The sequence below is a fragment of the Metopolophium dirhodum genome, chromosome 1 (assembly GCF_019925205.1).
Source record: "Metopolophium dirhodum isolate CAU chromosome 1, ASM1992520v1, whole genome shotgun sequence".
Taxonomy (NCBI): Eukaryota; Metazoa; Arthropoda; class Insecta; order Hemiptera; family Aphididae; genus Metopolophium; species Metopolophium dirhodum.
The window spans coordinates 101,779,549-101,799,759 of record NC_083560.1 but is presented as its reverse complement, the minus strand read 5'-3'; the positions used below and the strand labels follow the sequence as shown (position 1 = coordinate 101,799,759).

At 27.5% G+C, this 20,211-nt stretch overlaps 1 pseudogene; it reads left to right on the top strand.

Annotated features, from left to right (window-relative positions):
- The first annotated feature begins 3,874 nt into the window (after positions 1 to 3,874).
- Positions 3,875 to 20,134, top strand: LOC132948944 (uncharacterized; annotated as a pseudogene).
- Positions 20,135 to 20,211: the final 77 nt, after the last annotated feature.

Sequence of the window (20,211 nt, the reverse complement as noted above, 5' to 3'; positions counted from 1 at the left end):
TGAATCTATTCCCAGAATCCTAAATTCCTAAATTTAAAAAAAAATAGAATTTATCAAATACAGCGATTATTAAATAATGTTAGGTATTAATATTGGTATTTATCCAACATATTTACAACATTTTCATAGTATTTACAATAATAAAGTAGGGCATTGATCCAGGTACCCTAGCTGGTTATGATTGGTTCTGGAGATAAAGGGATCTCCGGTGCGCAATTTTTGAAAATTTTTATACGTGATGGTGCTTTTTTAAATATTTTTTTTACGTTGAATACGATATTATGAACAGTACCAAACTGATTTCGTACTTCCTTCGATACTCTATGGAGGCCATGAGCAGCACATGTACCATTTTAGAGTACAGTGCGTTCAAAGTTTTCCCACAATTTATATCATATACGGTACTATTTATTTGTAAATCATTTAATTTACAATATTCAACAACTTGTTTATAATTGATTTCTCGTACACTTTAATATAAAATGCATTTATATACTAAAAATCTTTAAATATCCAAAACCATATAAATTTTATAAAATATACAAAAATATACAAAATACATTTTTGTATTTCAATAGTATGGTTCATGAAACGAATTTGTATGGAATCAGACTTGAAATATGCAGCTTCCTGAGAAAGATGCAAATGCATACAGTTCCGAGCACTAGTCATAATTCATAATAGTCATAATATTTAGTTTATTAATTATCACCGTGATTCGTCTTTGTTCTTTCGTACACGTGTTTTCTACTGTGTGTCCGTGTAGACGTTTAGTGCACTAAAGTGTAATACTATATTATACGCCATACGGTCGGTGTCTTTTGTAATATTGACTATTTTGTCTATTTTACATTTTCACAACTACTATGTCTAATAAAAGAAAAATTACTACTAGTAGTAGCTATTTTGATGCAAATTGCTCTACTTCTAAACGCTCCGCGGATGAAAAAATAAGTTAGATCACTAATATCGTTACAGAAAATCAAGTTGTGGACTTAGCGGTAATATTTTTACTATGGCTGTTCATTGTGGGGTTATAAATATAACATCCAACGAAGTACTGTACGAATTAGCAAAATAAAACAAAAAAAAGATTTACTAATATAGGTAATCAAAATATTGTTAATACTATAATATATTTGTAAAGTCTGTATACCTAAGTTATAAATAAAGTTTGTATATACCATATTTTTATAAACTGATATTAGACATAACCATAAATTATATTTTTAATGATAAAATAATACATGTTGAAAAATCAGCCATATCCCTCCTCCCACCACCCCCCGCCCTTCACAAAATCATTCGACCGCCACTGATATACCTAATAAGTGTTAAAAAAATATACAAATCAAAACACGTAACATATACGTATATACGCCGCAATGACATCGGGCGTCGAACTCAACCCCGTATCCACGAATACCTATTATTACATACTCAGGTAAATTAATTATAATATTTCATAATATGTTTTTATTTATACATCATTATAAGATATGAAATATAATAAAGTATATAGTAGAATAATATTATACGTATCTACCCTATAGACTAATGAAATAAAATCACTAATCAACGTTAAATAAAACCAGAACGAGTAAACACATACCTATTTAATATGTTCATCCATAATATATCATACATTTTATTACGTAAACCAATATTAATTTATTATACCGTTTAACACATAAACTTTAGTAGCAGAGCTTGTCGTGGGGTCATCAACATCCCCGTCCATACAATATTGCACGTAGAATATCACCTTATACATTTACACATTTACATTTACCCAATACACTTCATTTTTCTATAATTGTTATTTTTCCATTTCCGTTTATCTTATGGTATTTTTATTCTAGGATATCTAGGATAAGTTCAAAATATAATATAGTTTATAGAATATATACCATTATATACCAACATATTATAACTAGCTACCAGGTTATAACTCATAAGTAGGTATAGTTTATACAAACGATCTGGCAAAATCAACAGAGTGGTTCAAATTGTTTGCACACCTTGGCTAATACGAAAAAAAATCAATATATATAAATATTTATGTTATTTTTTTGAAAATATGTATTGAAATACGTAAAATATTATATAAATGTTATTTGTTTGTAAATATGTATTAAAATACGTGAAATATTAAACAAAAAGTTTTATTTAACATTTATTTTTAAAATTATAGTCATAATAAGGTGGGTAAGTGGTTACCGCTCTGCTGAACATTATGTGCCGTGTGGGTCGCTGTAATGGATACCTATGTTAAATGTTAATTCAATGATATAAAATCATTGTAAGTATACGAAAAACGATTATTACCATTGATTGTAGCTATTATAATAGACTAACTATTGTGCAGATATTCTAAATAAAATGTATTGTAACGTTTAGTTAAGGTTCAATTAAGGTCATTCGTGTATATTAATCTTAAATTTATATTATATTATCGGGTATAGCCGTATAGGTAATGCGCCGCGCGTCAGTGTGCGACACCTCCAACACCACCGTCCGCACACTCTACCACCTCTGGCCGCAATCAAATTTTCGTAAATTAATTATATTATTAACACTATGTATATTACTGACCTCCCACCAATTATTTCGAAGACCGACGACCGGCTAACGACGGACGTCGGTTTACATACTCACTCCTCTTCTCTACCTGCCACCTACGGTGACACATGGGCGCAAATTATTATTGTATATCAACGTTTTTCTTATGAAAACAAAGAGTAGCGATCGTTGAAGTTTTCTCGGCAAGGCCCGTGGGAAGAACGTTTGGTGAAAAATAATGATCAGAAATATATCGATATCGACGGTTGTCTGATCCCTTTTTTTATACTATGCACGTACTATTATTTTTTATGTATCTGGCCGGTACAATCCATATAGTGAATTATACATTTATATATAATATACGTTCTAAGCGAACGACCGGTACAGCCTAGAGGAGCTGTTGGGGATCATCATTTATTCTTACTAGAATTATTACTAAAAATATCATCGTTTGGTCAAATTTTACGATTGTCTTTGTTATTTTATAAGTCCGAGTTTTACGCCCGTTAAGCTTTCTAGAGACCAACTTAATATATTTTATTTACGATTTACCTAAATATTGTGTATTGAGTTCTATTGTGTAATTATTATTACTGCAATACCTGTGGTTCCATCCTTTTGTCCCGGGGCCTCTCATTATATTATTACAGTATAAGAAATCCACGATGCTCCGGCCCTTCGGCTCGTGGTTGGCAACCTTGCTCAAAGCGGTGGGCAACCACATGACTCTCGACTCATGAGCAATATGTCTTGAGTTGTCACAGACCTTGCCAGGATTTTCAAAAAACATACAACGAGTCTCAAAATATAATTTCCTAATATATATAGTAATAATAACATTTGCTCATAGACCACTTATAATGGCATCTGTATATAATATATTATATACAATTTTTCCGATCGCGTAATTAATGACGACGAGAATATGATATTATTGTAACATAAAAGATTATAACGATACCATCGTGTTCGGTGCAAACTATTTAAGTGCGCACGCTATAGCCACGGCATTTCCGCAGCTTTTCATTGAGAATTATAATGATTATAAATTAGGTATAATATTATATTATATTAATACTATATTATAATATTATCCGCTATGCATTATGTCGTGAATATTAGAAAACACAGTACGTCATACTTACGTGCTGGATTGTACAATATAATTGTTTTGCCCAAACGGAATAATGCCTGCTTTTTTTCAGAAATTAATCCACCCAATAATATTGGTCACGGACAATATTTCAACCTCCACATTGATTGCTATAGTTGTGATGGCGTATATTTGCGTCGCAGAGTTGATGTGAACCCGTACTGTCGTCCAGCGTCTACTGCTGTCGTTGAACGGGTGCTGGAGTGCGGTTTCTTCGATGCGGTGGTGATTTTCTGTATTGTTTAAATTAATTTAAGTAAACTGGTACCATGTACATGAATGTTGTCTCTCGAGTAATAACCAATATGTCTCGAGTTGCACAGTATATTATAAAAATAATGTAGGTACCTATATTTTTTTTTTAATTTTGTGCCTCCTGACCTGGGTCAGTCTCGCTAAGTCTTTGCTACAGTTCAGCGTGTCATAATTATACATACTACATAGGTAATCGGTATGAGTATATACCTACATTATAATATACAGTATTATCAACAAGATTATTTTAAGTGGTTTTTTGTTATTATTTAGTATTATTTTACCGTAAGTATTTACGTTTTTGGTCACGCGTAATCGAAATAATTGTAACTTAATTTCGTTGCAATCACAATTTTCTCTCCACAGCTAAATCGACCATAAGTCATAACATTAAACATATTATGTTCTTCCGGCATTCTGTATTTTTTAAACTGCAGTCCTTGGTGTTAGTATTGTTGGGCACGTTCTCAGTAGTCACTATACTCACGATATAGCCTATTATAATATTATACTATAGTCGGTAACATACGGTTTCACACTTCCACCTTCTTCATCGATATGTCCTGACATTGTCGTATTCGTCGATTTTCAATCGATCGTTTTTGATCACATATAACTTGTATTATTCGTGAGTATAAAATATATGATATAATAATATAATATACATTATTATACATTACGTCCATAATTGAATATATTATAAATAATATTATCTATACATAATAATCAATAATAATACGTAAAACATTAACACACCATATTTTGTATTAAGCATAGTGTATATTATTTTCACTATTGTTATAATATAATACAATATATGTATTGTATATAAATATAATATAATACATGCCATTATATATTATATTATAATATTGTTATTAACTTTTGAGTCAATACTTTCTTATCATAGATCGATCCAATTTGGCAATTATTCTATCCAATACTATGAAATGATGATGACAGCTATAGTAAATCTAATAATTTAGGTAGTTGTGTTAAAATATTTCATTGCCAAATTTAAGTCTAAATGCAGCTATTTTTTTATATTATCATCAATATGTTACGGATTGTTATTTATAACATGTATATGTATATACGAATTAATACGTGATAAACGATAGTTACATTACCAGCTATATCGTATTTCATAAAACAAAATATGTACCTATATAGATAATAATAATATCAAATATCTCTTAGATTTTTTCGTATCAGAATAAAATACGCACCACAAGAATAACCTTGATATAAATATTTCATATATACTATCACTAAATATCCGCTAATCTGTGTAAACCACTTATCGTTCGTCAAGGCTCACGCGGCGTTCGAAACTGTCGTTTTTTAAGGTTTAGTTTCTACGTATTTTCAATAGATTGTATATTCGTAAAAACTAAAAATTATGTTATGGCAAAGCGGTCGGCTATACGGGTACGGTGGACCTAGCTCGCAAATGGCATAAGTTCCAGTGACTTTTCGGGGTTCCGTGAGGAGAGTGTCCGATAAGGCACCCGACTGGCGTGCAGCTACCGCATGGTCCCAAAATTCTTACAGTGCTAACCCGGATGCGATTATTCGGTAGCGACAATGCCATGGAACTACATACGAATCTATTCGAAACGAAAACAAAAAAAAAAAAAAACATTTCGTCCGTCCGTTGTGGACGTCGTATTTTCTTCCCGGAATTTATAAAATATTATATTTTATTATAATATCTGAATTTCCATAATAAATATAAATATAAATATAATATAATATAATATATTATAATTATAATATAAATAAAAAAAAATAATAACAATAAAAATAATAATAATATAAATATTATTATTAATTGTGACGTTAAAAAAACATAAACGCGTACGTTCAAATCACCTATAGGGTATAGTATATACTGTGTGTCCGTGTTGTCCATTTATTATGTTAATTATTCTTATAAGTGGCTTGTTATTTTATTTTTCAACTAAATAAAACAATTAATGTGTCATAAGCAAATGTATATGACACATTTATATTTAAATTTAAGTTTACTATCCCCGTGTGCAAAGGGTGAATTTGAATGCGATAACGCGATGTTATTGGTCATAGACTTATAGTGTATATACATTATGTTGATGTGTTCATAATAAGACAAATAAAATAATTTATATAATATTTAAATTTTTATTTAAATTTTTAAAAAAAAATTCTTTCTACTTAATTCACAATGCAGTGGTAATAAGCAATAACATGTTTGTGTATGCCAGCTAAATTATATTAAATCCAGAAATGTGTACTGATTTATTTTTATCAAAACTCATTATGTAGGTACAGAGTAGTGTATACAGCGTGATTGAACAAATTAACATATTAAAACAGATTGATATAGGAGTTACACAATATACATTTAAACAAAATTGTATGTGATATGTGCTATGAAGGGCATTTAAATCCAAGCCCTACTTAAAATTTATAACTATTTTCCAGCCCACAGGGGTGGGTTATAAGTTAGAATCGATAAATATATAATATATGATGCAAAAACATAATCAGGCAGTCTTTGGTGTAAGGTATAAGTGTCAAAAATTACATTTTTTGCTAAAAGTATGATCAGAATCAAACATTTTTATATTTTTATATTTTTTTGATACACATCACGTAAGTCAACTATAACAACTCATATTAGAGAATTTGTTTTGGTCTAAACATTTTAAGTCACATCATATTGGGTACAAAAGTACAAAACACGTATGACTAGTTAATATTTGAGAATCTGACATAAATAATTTTAAAATGGTCTGAATATCTTAAGTCAAGTTATTATTGTCATAGTTATTATATGTTTATAATTTTAAATGCATGCCCTGTTAGTGTAGGTCATATAATATAATAATCCAACTAACTTAAGTCGCTCAAAAACCACGAATAATTTTACGAATTTTACGAACGATTTTAAATTTCTACATAAAATTTAAGATAAAAGTATAGGTACATAAATACATGTATATGACATCATTATCAACGATTTTGAATGATTTTTCAATGTTTTGTTTTCTCTTTCTGAAAACCAGGTGTTTTTGACTTACGTAATTTATACCATATACATCAAATATATATTCATGAGGTTGAGCTCAGGTAATAAATTTTCAAAATATTTTATTTCTATTTCTTCTAGTAGCAAATACGACAAACCGAAAAAATACGTACTTAGGTACCTACCTATGTAATATTACATCAATCTACCAAGAAATTTATGTTTTTATACTCGTGTATAATAATGCACTTTTACTAGTATTCGATATAACCAATGGTTGTCGGGCTGAATTATCTGTAGAACATTGTTACCTACATAGTTTTATTGTGTACGTCATCGACGATAGTTATCTTCTAAAAAAACAATACAATAAACTGGCAAGTAATAACAGCTTAGTAAAATATAATATTTATCAATAAGAAGATAATAAGATATATCGTATATCGTTTAAACACGTAGTACCTATATTATAGTGCACACGAGTGATTACTATTATATAAAATTGTGTGTGGTCTTAAAAGGAAATATTTAAAAAGTGTGCAAACTAATTATTGCCTTTCTGACAGCCGTAAAATGATCTGCAGGCTGTGACGACCAACTTCACGCTAAATCTAGTAGCGCACTAACACAATAGTAAAAGTATTTGTGTTTAACTATCGTCTATCGGATGAGCAAAAAACACGATAAATATGTGATTTTGGTTAGGTTAGGCGATTAAGTGAGCATATAGTTTTAATATTATACAAAAAAAATACAGACACATATAGGTACAATCAATATTGAAAACACGCAGATCCATCCAAAGATGACAAACTTTGTAAAAATTTAAATTTTAAATACTTATTGAAAAATAATGTAACTGCCTATGTGACCAGTTCTGGCGCAGTTAAAATTAAATGTTATCGTAACTACGACAATCACAATATTATGTTTCTAAACAAACGACGGCGGCGCACGGGTCTGTACCTATTATCATAACCGTGGTGTCCCACGATGTCATTCACACAGTGGCGCAACTAGGGCTGAAATGTTTGGGGGGCTGTAGCCCCCCCTGACATTACATGAAAAGTAACCCGTGGAGGCGATATGTGTTGTTATATATATGTTCACTTAAAAATATAAAAAAATCAATTATTTATTTACTCAAGTATTTAATTTACCTTATTTTTTAAGATTTATATTATAATTTTCAAACATTAACAATGATATAATATTTTGCTTAATACATTTATATTAAATATTATAGTATATCCCTGAAATAAAGTATTACGTTTCCTAATAATATTTTACGATATGTATATAATAATAATTATTATTAGAAGTACCTAGATTTTACAAGTTTTACTTAATATAGGTAGATACAATATTTAAAAGATTATAAAATAAAAATATTTTGAATGATCGATATAAGTAATAAGTAATATATAATAATAATATACCTGATAAGTAATCTTTTAAAAGAACTATTAACATATGTTTTTTCAAATCGTGATATAAAACAAAACAATATTATTGTTAATTTTTGAATATTATTTATTATATATTATTTTTTTTAATTAAAAGTATACCTATGATATATAAGTATAACAATTTATTTGTAATTAAATATTAATAATGTAATAATTACACTAATTACGTTTTAAAAATGCCATGTGGTTGTCAGTATAATATTGTTGTCTGGGGGTATTTTTCCTAGGGTCGGGGATTTTTTTCAGGGGATTTTTATTCCGCTATTACCTATCTCAGTGTTATAGTTCATATAGTGCATATAGGTATACTGTAAAATTATGTGTAATAATCTTACCAAATACAAAATAATTTATATCATACCGACATAAATTGTTTCCTTAAAACGAATACAAGCATACAGATTATGATGTTTACCACATATTTTATCATAGGCAATATAAAAATAAAGTTTAAATAAAAATTAAAAAATTAAATAATAAATTACCTTTTTTTCAAAAACAAGAAAATAAGAAATACAGTTTAATTTTCAAAGATTTGTTAATATTTTAGGAAAGAATTGAATAATTTATTTTGAGGAGGTTATTTTTTGGAGGGCTAAGCCCCCCTCCTTTTTGCGCTTATGCCTTCACAACCATATTAATTATTATATATATAGTTATATAGATAATATAATATAATAATATAGATAATATAATATAATAATATAGTTAATATAATATAGATAATATAACATAATAATAAATAAGTCACCAGTATCTATAACGCGAAAATGAACATTTTGATATTTAGGACATTCTGTTTCAAAGGTACTTATCAATTAAATAACAAATAAAATGAATGATAAAACTCCTTGCTAGATTGAGTGCACATAATGCATGCAGGCTGTCTCATCCACAGTCCGAAAAACGGCCTATTTTTTAGTTAATATAGGACTTCCTTATCTTATCCACACCCACTCAAACGGCGACTAACCAGATGCATGAAGCATTTATTCGTCTCTAATCTATTTGTAAGGCTCGCATCCCAGCTTACAAATTCAGTTATTCCTATGCCACACCCGAATTTTAATAATCACGCAAAATCTTATTTTTTTCTCCGCGTTCGTTAATGTATACCTTTATATTTATATAATGTATATTATAGTCGTAATATAGGATGTAACAGAAAGAACTGACAAAAAAAAAAATTGATACTACTTAAACGTATGACAAAAATTGATAAAACTAATGATTAGTAAATAGTTTAAGAAATATACCCATGATGTTAGCAAGTTTCCAAAAAAAATATTTTTAAAAATGTTATTGCGTTTCAAATTAATTTAATCAAAAAAATTTGTTATTTTAAAACATAAGCTACTTAACTTAGATAAATGTTTTTACCATCCAAATTGTTCTTATAAACAGATTCATAAATTGGCTATTTTGAATTTATTCAAAAAAATTTATACAAATTAAAAATTGTTATTTTCAGTAATAAAAAATTAAAATAATTTTTTTTTATTATACGTGTAATGCAAGTGGCCATAAATTATATATAAAAAAAAAATTAAAAAATATTGATTAGAACAAAAGTTATTCTAAGTAACACCCTGTATTATTATAAAATATCAATGCACTTATAAGTTATAAGTATAAAAAATAAAATATACTAGTATCAACATTGTAAAATCGGGCGATGACTATAGATAGTTATTACGTACTAGCTATCCCAGCCGTGTCAAGGATTTTTTTTTTTAAATTTATTTGTAAAAAATTGTATAATATACCATATTTCTACTATTTATAATAGTAATATTAGCAACTAACTATAAATAAACAATAAAGTATTATTTTTTTCGTGAGTTAAAAGAAAAGTCACGTTTGAGATATACGACCCTTTTACATAGAAATAGGTATAGCCGTATAGGGATTGAAAAAATAAACTATAAACACCATCTAAGTTTTAAGGAATCTATTGGTATAACTTTTTATTAAAATCGGTCTAGTAGTTTTTGAGTCTATTAACTTCGGATAAACATACACGGGTTAAAATATAGCTTTCAAATTTCAAAATTTTAAATGAAAATTATTATATCAAATATAAATATAAATATATATTATCATTGATTATAAATACTTAGTATAGTATATACACATGTTGCCACAGGTTATACAATGTATTATATGACATTATGACATTATATTATATTACATTGTATAACCTGTGGCAACATGTGTATATACTATACTAAGTATTTATAATCAATGATAATATATATATATATATATATATTTGATATACGTCCCGTCGTTCAGTATAATAATTGTTGTAGTTCCTATATTCAAAAATCGTTCTTAAATTATATCGAGCAAACGGAAAGATTCATCAATAAAAGAAAAAAGATTCATTATATTTTGATAAAATGGAAAAATGTTCGCAAAGAAAAGCCACATTAATTTTGTAAGCTCCCCAGCTTATATAAAACAACATTTTTCAAAAATCTTACTCAAATTTATGAAAAATGAAAAAAGAACTTGCCTCTTTTTGAAAACAAAAACGAAAAATTACATATAGGCATGGGTCTTAAAAAAAACAAGAAAAAAAAATATTAATTTATAACATTTGTCTTGTTTGATTAGACAATTTACGTGCCAATATGCCCCATTAGCGTTATTTTGGAAGTGGCAAGGTGGGCATTTGTCACTATCTGATTTTAAAAGCAGCCCGATGTGTCGGTGTCCGGTTTTCCATTATATCATAGCGCAAAAACAAACCTTTATTTTTAGGAAAATATTTCATTATGTTGGCTCACTTGGTTCTAACCAATTATTGTCATAATGCGATAAATTAGTAATTACTAATTAATAGTTGGAATATAATATAGACGCATATATGCGTGGACGTGCATGAAAGTTGGTAAGTACCTACCTATATGTGTGTGTGTTTTATGAAATGAAATGAAACATAATTATTATTAATATGTTCTTGCGAGCGAATCAACCGGTCATCTGTTGTTTTATAAGTTACCTATGTTTGGCTGATCAAAAATGTTGCTCCTCTATTAAAAACTAAAATGACGCTACTGTGCATCCAATTATAAGAATACCAATACGAAGATCGAGTAGGTGATTTGAACACTCGCGTGTAAGTATCTGTATAATATAATATTGTGTTAGTCATAAAATATGATTATTATTTATTAGCAGGGATCGGGACTTATCACTTATATCATTTTCTTATTATTATGGTTATTGACACAACATGAAGCAGAGTGTTATGGAAATGTATGTAATATTACAACCCGTTCGATTCACAAATTATGAAATTTGAAAGTGTTTTTTTTTTTTAAAAATATGCTTATTCCCAGTTTTTTAAAAATTATTTTTACTTTTTTGCATTTCTTTGCATGATTATGATTTATGATGATACACGCCACTAACAAAAACCTAGATATTTTAGTTAATTTCTGTTTTTTTTGTTTTTATTTAAGCTATAATCTATTCCCCGTAAGTTGACCCACTTTTATTTTTGTGCACACGGTGTACATGATGTATTGAATATGTTGTGACAATATTATAGTTCACTACGTATACACCGTGGTGTTTCGCGACATGAGACTGTATAACTACAGAAGTGAGCTATATTGTCACAACGTTTTCACCATCATACTCTTGCAGCGTGCGCAAAAAAAAAGTGGGTCAACTTACGGGAAATAGAGTATAGAACTAAAAATAATTGTTCTCCTATACCAAAAGCTTACCGTGTATACCAATCAATCACAGAAAAGTATTTGGTAAAGAACTCATGAACTTAAATAAAAAGTTTAGCATGATTTAAATATATTATTAATTTATTCTTATTAATTTTATTTATGTCTTATAATTTATAAACATTACCTACATAAAAATCATTATTGTATAAAACTATTAAAACTTTATAGATTTAACTACAAATTGTATGTTTCTATATGGGATATTGTCAAAACGGTGCGCAAACGTATAAAGTTGTTATACTTAAATTTATAAATATTTACTATTGATCTCAGTATCTCACTGTATATAGGTACATGTTCATTTATTACGTTATATAAATTCAATATTTTTTCATGAACATTTTTTTGAGCTATTTATAGACATTTGACATTTTAGGTTCTAAGCGTATCAATAAATATATTGGTTTTATACAATGATGTGTGTGTTTTTTTTCTGCCTGTTGTCAACTTTTAGGGTAGTAAAAATGCTCCGATTTACTATAGTAAGTACTTACGCATCTTTTCTGATATAGGAAAGTGAATCAAGTTATTGCATTCCGGAGGTCAAAATTGAAAATTCTCAGTATTTTTTGAAATTGTCAAATGGGGGAGGGGAAAATTCTGCAGCCCCCAAATGAAGCCACTGATAAACTCATATACCCTATGAGATTGCTATTTGATAGCTAAATAATCGTTAAAGCAGGTTGAATAGGATGGTACCGACTTAAACCGACTATAGTATTATTATTATTTATTGACTATTATAATAGTTAGAAGTGAGTAGTGGTACTGGAGAAAAGGGCGGGGCGTGCCGCGTGCCGAACGGCCAATACTGCGGTCTGTAATCTAAATAATGAATAATGCTGAAAGAATATAGTGATGACCGAGATGACTGTGCCGAGAACATTATAATTGCAACTTAATATATATTTAAGAACGGCGTTCGTGAAAAAGGGAATATGTAAATATTTTTATAAAGAAAAATTATAAGATACCTACCTACATTTATTTTGTACATCATTTTACATCGGTACGGCTTTAATACCATTATAATACCAAACTCTATTGTCTATATAATCTATATTATTCATAAATTACGATAACTGCCGATCCCACCTTGTTCACGTAGTTTTTTGTAATAAATATTATTAAATAATGATATGCTAGCAGGTACCTACAAAATGTATTACAATAATGAATAAACATACAATTTTTTAATTACAGAGTACCTTTGTAATGGAGTCTGGCAGAAATAAATGCAAGCTCACCGTGAGTGCCAAACAACTTTGGGAATTGAACATATATTATGTGACTTACACAAAGCTTTTGTACACTACTTCAAAATTATTGAATTGCCTCCATGGCGTATGCAACAAATGTATTGATTTGGGTTTTGACAAAACAGGTAAGGTGTTCTTAATATTCTGCTTATCGGCTTATCTATAATATGTATTATATACATAGTTTTAAATTTTAATCATTAAAGACATAAGACAATATTCATCATATACCTATACAATATCAATGATTATAATATGTAAAGTTTGGTCAACAATTTTAATATTATGTACCTACCTAATTGCAATAGTTTTAACTCGTGTAGCACTAATGTAAGCTGACGGAGTATAGATTATATGAAATTAAAATGTTGAAAAAATTCCGAAAATTTGTTAATTATTTTTCAGTTAGAAATTTATAAAAAAACTTCTTTTCATAGGTGATAGGTAGCTAACATTTAAAAATTTAATAGATGATTCCCTACAGATAACAAGTGTAGGTAACCTTAACCTTAATAAACACGTTACCGGAAAGTAATATTAATTTGTTATGAGTATTTGAATTTAACAGTTTTACGATAGTATACCTTTTTAATGGTAAATTAACGAATTCCAATCAATCGATTTTTTTCAATTTATCAATTGATATTTTACAATACAAAAACAAATAAACTCTTGAAATGTTCACCAAATGTTTATATTAGCATTTATTTTTTATATTATTTAGTTTGATTACTTAGTTCTTACGATAATTACAATCACATGCCCGACAACTACTGTAAAGCAGAGCGGTATACCCACTTTTCCACCTTTTTGTTATATTGGGTGCAGTTTATTTTGAATAGTATTCTATATAATATTATCAATCATGTATTCTAAATATACCTGCAGTACATAGGACATACCTACAACCTATTTATTACGGATAATAAATATGTCATTAAAGAACATATTTTATTAAGTAGATACTTATAATATAATTCTATAAAAAAGTATAACTCTTATTTATGGAATTATGTCTATAAATAACTTTTTGAATACATCAGTTGATCGTCATGATCTATTTAATTTGCGTGTGAAATATTAAAAACACATTTTGAAGCAATGGTTTCGAATACAAACTTTTTTTTTGTTACAAATAATAATATATAGTTATACCTACAACCTATGTCTTATTATATGAATAATATCAAAGACTGAAGGATGCATTTTTGTATGAATAAAAAATATAATATTTAGAATACTTCAATGCAATTAATTGTATTCGAGTTCAAAAAATGCATAGAATTACTTATATTTGATTTACTTTATAACGGTAGTACAAGTTTGTTTATCATGTTTTTTATTGTTTATATAGGTCAATTCGTATGCGATTGTGGAGTGGTAACTGACATTTCAAAAAGACTTAAATTGTACATTATTTTGTGAACAATTTGATGAAGTTATCATAAGTTTTATAATATATATATTATATACCCAGCTTGTACTTACCTATTGTATACTGAGGGTACGTGTGCAATTTAATGGAAAACAATGGCCAGTAGTGGAGGGGTTACTTAATTAGGTAACATTTTAACACGCAGTTATAATAATTACATTTGATGATTAATTGATTTATTGACATCATTTCAATACCTCTTGGCGATACAGCATTAAGTCACACCCTCTCCACCACTCACAAATTGCACCTGTATAAAATATTAACTAAATAAATATACTATTATATTTAATACCTATATTAATATAAGTATGGTTTTAATTTTTCATTCATATTATGTTTTAAGAGTATTTTAAGAAATAATTATATAGATGAGTACCAAAAAGAAGAGTATGGTCAATACACTATATCGAAAGTCCCATGTCCAAATTGCGATGATGTAAGTACAAGTACCTATATATGAATAAGGAATTGTAATATATCTTTGTTTTTAATAAAACACAAATCACGTACAATTACGTTTGACGCAAACGGGCAAACGTCTAATCCAAAATATAATATGTAACAATATTTTTTTCTTTTTATAAAAATGCGTTAACTGTTTTAAGAACTAATTCAATTCTCAAAAATATTATAATAAAAAATACCAATTATAGGTAATCTAATTGAAAATATGTTGAAAATATTTTTCGTTAAGTATATTTTTTGTATAATAATTTATGTTTATTTTAAATGTTTTAAAAATAAATCTTATAATGAGTCGTAACTTTATTGTAATATTGTCATAATATAATTCAGTTTTATAATTATTTACGTTACAGAAATACATTGAGGCATATTGTACTAAATGCAATAACCGCATTGTGCACTGTGCCAATATTAGTGATAGAACTCACCGTTGTAAAACTAAAAGCAAAGTTATGGAGGAGATCCGTTCAAATTTAATCAAAAATAAAGTTAACTTATGGGTTGGTTAAAATGTTTATAATTCAATATAATTAGTTTTTTTTTTAAACCCTATAGTATGCACTTCGACAATATTTTTTGTTATATTGTTTGAATTTTTTACGAATAATATATACCTATATATTTTTTTTAACAGTGAAAAATCAAATTTTACGAATTAAGTAAAATCATGCTTAGCGTTAAATATAAATACGTTAAGAACGCAGAAGTGTGAAATAAAAGAAGAAATACAGAAAAAATTTGTTGAGTAAGCATATCACCTAATGGATAATTCAGTAAAATGTAGACAATTTTAATATTAAGTATGAAATATGAAATATTCGCACTTACATATTATCATATTATTATCTAACTACTATAACCTAACCTACGTAGGTACCCCAGTAGGTACTTGAGTAGACATACCTAACCTATATTATTACAAAATATATTTGAAAAAAATCTAGGTACCTATGGGTATACCCATTTAAGCTCTAATAGCAATTTTGAATTTTCTCAACGTAGGTAATAGATTGTGCGTAAACTAAGATTTATATTCTGCCCTCAAAAAGTTATAAAGTGTACATACCAATACGTAACGGCCGGCGGCTAGCCAAAATAACAACGGTATAGGAATTTTATAAAAATTATAATTTAAATACATATAATATAGGTACTTCAAAACCTCATAATTTTTAAATGTTTGTAATTTTTTATTTTTTTAGAAAAATAAATAGGTTAGGTAGTTGTGAATGCGCTTTTTTTCTCGAACAATAAATACATCTACGAATGAAATTATTTACATCGTTCAATGTTACATTGAATGCGACATTTGATTGAACTATTTCACCCATTAATTTTAATAAGGGTTCAGAATATTATAAATCGGTTCTTTCATTAAATTTTTAAGCAGTGAATGTTCATGTTCGATAACCCATTTTAAAAGAACTTTTACATCTTCACTGATACCTATACTGTTTTGAAGTAGTTTGTAGCTGTTGTAGGTACTATAGGTGGTAGGTACACGACTCCAATGTAGCGTATATCTCCATTTTACACCCACTTGTGTAATTATTGAAAACTATAGTAACATTTTGTCCAGTGGCATAATTTTGATTGTGGTGAGGGAATGGGGGTATATCTCAGCAGAGCCTTTTTTTTAAATAACTGTAAACCATTATCACAGTTAAAAGATAAAACTGATAATAACTTACTACTATTACGACTTCTGATATCATTTTTAACTGCTTAAAACGTATATCTTCTTAATATAAACACAGAATAAATTAAAACTATTAATATAATATTGTTAATAATTATTGTTTTTGTAAAATACACAATTTATAATAAGACCTGAGATTTTAATACCATAAAAAACCCAACAAAGAACATATACATACCTGGCTACCTATAAATATTATATATATACCTACCGGCTACCACAAAATAATTTCTAATAATCATGATAGTAATAATAATAATAATAATAAAGATACATCTCACATATAAAAATATAATAAATGATAATTATTGTCGTTACTCGTTCCTATATCGGTTATCGAAAATGATTACCTATACCTGCCTTCCTGTCATTATCGTACATAGACGCGTCTAAATAATCACCCATTCTGTTAAAAATCTCGTTTTTAATCCAGCTGTGCTATTTAGTTATACCTATAATATTATCTTAGTCATATAAATGTATGTTTTAATTCAATAACTTGTATTAATATTAAACACAGCAGTCAGCAGTGTATTAAGACAAAAATTAGTCTATAATATTATATGTATAAACATATTACGAGTACAAATGCATATTATAAACATGTGTCGTGTAAAATATACACTTGTGTATGTGTTGTACAATAACATAAATTATTATCATAATAATAATTATTATAATAGAATGATAATGTAATGTTATGATAATATTATGATTATGACTCGATTTTCATAAGTGTCGATCTTCTAATTAACAAAATAATATTATACGTTACAGGTTTCGTGGCGAATTGAAAATGAGCGAAGATAAAATGATGGGTTATGTGGAATCGTATTATAAAGTAAAGTTGGAGCATTTGACTAAAAATAAATTGCTAATGGAGGAATTGAAAAAAAAATACGATTTCTATTTGTATTTTTCTGAATCTGCTTTGAAAAAGGAAAATAAGGCAGATCTAGACATGACAAAGTACGCGGCCCGCATATCATTTAAATATATGAAGTACATCTAACATTGTAATTTGTAATAATATATATGTAGGTACTGATGTTTAAGGAATTCAATCTCACCTGTGTTTTCTACAAAAATGTACCCATCTGCCAATTGTTCCGACTGTCCTAGTGAAACAATTCTGAAAACATGTTTAAATTAATTGATATAAAGTTTATTAAAAATTACTTTTTCACTTTTTTGACGCTTAAATACTTCAAAATTAAATTTTTAAATTTTAAAATATCGATAATATATTGATCTTAATAATTAACTAACAAATGTTAGAAAGTTGATTTCAAGTAAACGTCTTCTTAAATATGTTTTTAGAAATGTTATCGGATAACTATAAGGTTTCTATAACTAATTGGGAATTATGCCATTAATAATACTTTTAGACAAAAAAAAAACAAAATATTAAATTAATATGACGTGTGAAGTTCGTTATTGATATAGGTAATATCATATTATAATGTATGCCTGCATTATAAACAAACTTCCAGATTGCAATCGGGAGTAATTTATTACAACTTTTTATCGAATAATCACATTTAGGTATCACACAAATGGTAAAGAACTTTGCGTAGGTACAATATAGTGGTTTCTTATGTTTTTTTTTCTACACCACAATAATAAAACGTTAAAATAATAGTACGTACCTACCACATTCATTCGTAAGAATCGCACAATAATGAAGATTGGTCGAGTTCTAATTTTTTGATTTATTACATTATTAGTACATTATTAGCAGTACCTATATTTTAGCACTTATACCAAGAAAATGTATCAACTTTACAATCACGTTATTTTGGCTATTATAATTTACGGGATAATTATATAATTTATTATAGTTTAGTCAACAATCAACTGTCAAGTGTCAGAAAATGTTTCATATAATTGACATTAGTGGATTGGATTCAACTACTACAAATTGTATTGAATTAACAGTTTTAACAGTTGTGTTTGACGATATACCTGCGTAAGTTAATCGAATGTGAGTACTGAGTATACCTACACTATAATATTATTATACTACCTATATTATATAGTATGATTTTTTAAGCATGCTCGCTCTGTTTGTACGCTTAAATTATGCATGTATTCAAATTCTGATTTTTGGAATTTTTAAATATACATTTGAAATTAAAGACCATATTTCGAATATTTTAGATTCTTTTATACCACTTAAGGATGATCCTTTGACAATGCACACTTTTTTTTAAAAATTTGATGTGTCTAAATCAAAATTCGATTAAGTAGTTCTTAAGTTATATGTAACTTAGGGCTGTATTCATATAGCCGATTCTCAAGAATATAATACGGCTCTTAGTATACAAATTATATACCTACTATTATAGTGTCCAATTCATATCATAATGGGTTAAGTAGATACATACCTATGGAGGCTTAGATGATTTTAAAATGTTGGTTATTACTACTGATCTAACAATATAAATAATCTGTAAGAATGATACCAATAAATACTACATAATTATTTTTATCTACATCTATCTAATATTACATATAGTTTATATTTTTATAAAACCATTTTTAAGGATTATTATCCTTAGCATAAACATTTTAATAACTCAAAAACTTTACTCATTAGAATTTCCGCTAAATAAATTGCAAAAAGGGGAGTTTTCATTTAAAAATTAGATGTTTGTATTGTCTCAAGACATTCCTTAAGTAAGCAGTTGGTACAAAAAATGTCAGAAATTTAATAATATTATGGTCTTAACGGATAATTAAAAATTGTAAAAATAAGAATTTGAGTAAATAACAAAAAAACCAAGGAAATCTAGCTTAAAAAATCACCTGTATATTTTTTAATACCTTATGTATTCTATATTTAAAAACGAAAAGTCTAAAATGCTGTCAATATTAATTGGTTGATAAATGATAATTTAGTTTATAATATTGACTATATATTATTTTGTAGTCGTTAAAAGAATTGCAATTTATAAGCCACAAAAATATATAAAAGCTTCGGGATCTTTCAACAATGTTTCTACAATATGTCAAAACATTATGCGCATATTTTTCCAGAAAATTGTATTATTTATTTATTATTAATCGTTAACTATTTTACTAACCACCTATTTTAGGTACTAATAGAGAAAATAAATTACCAATTTAAATATGGCTACAAT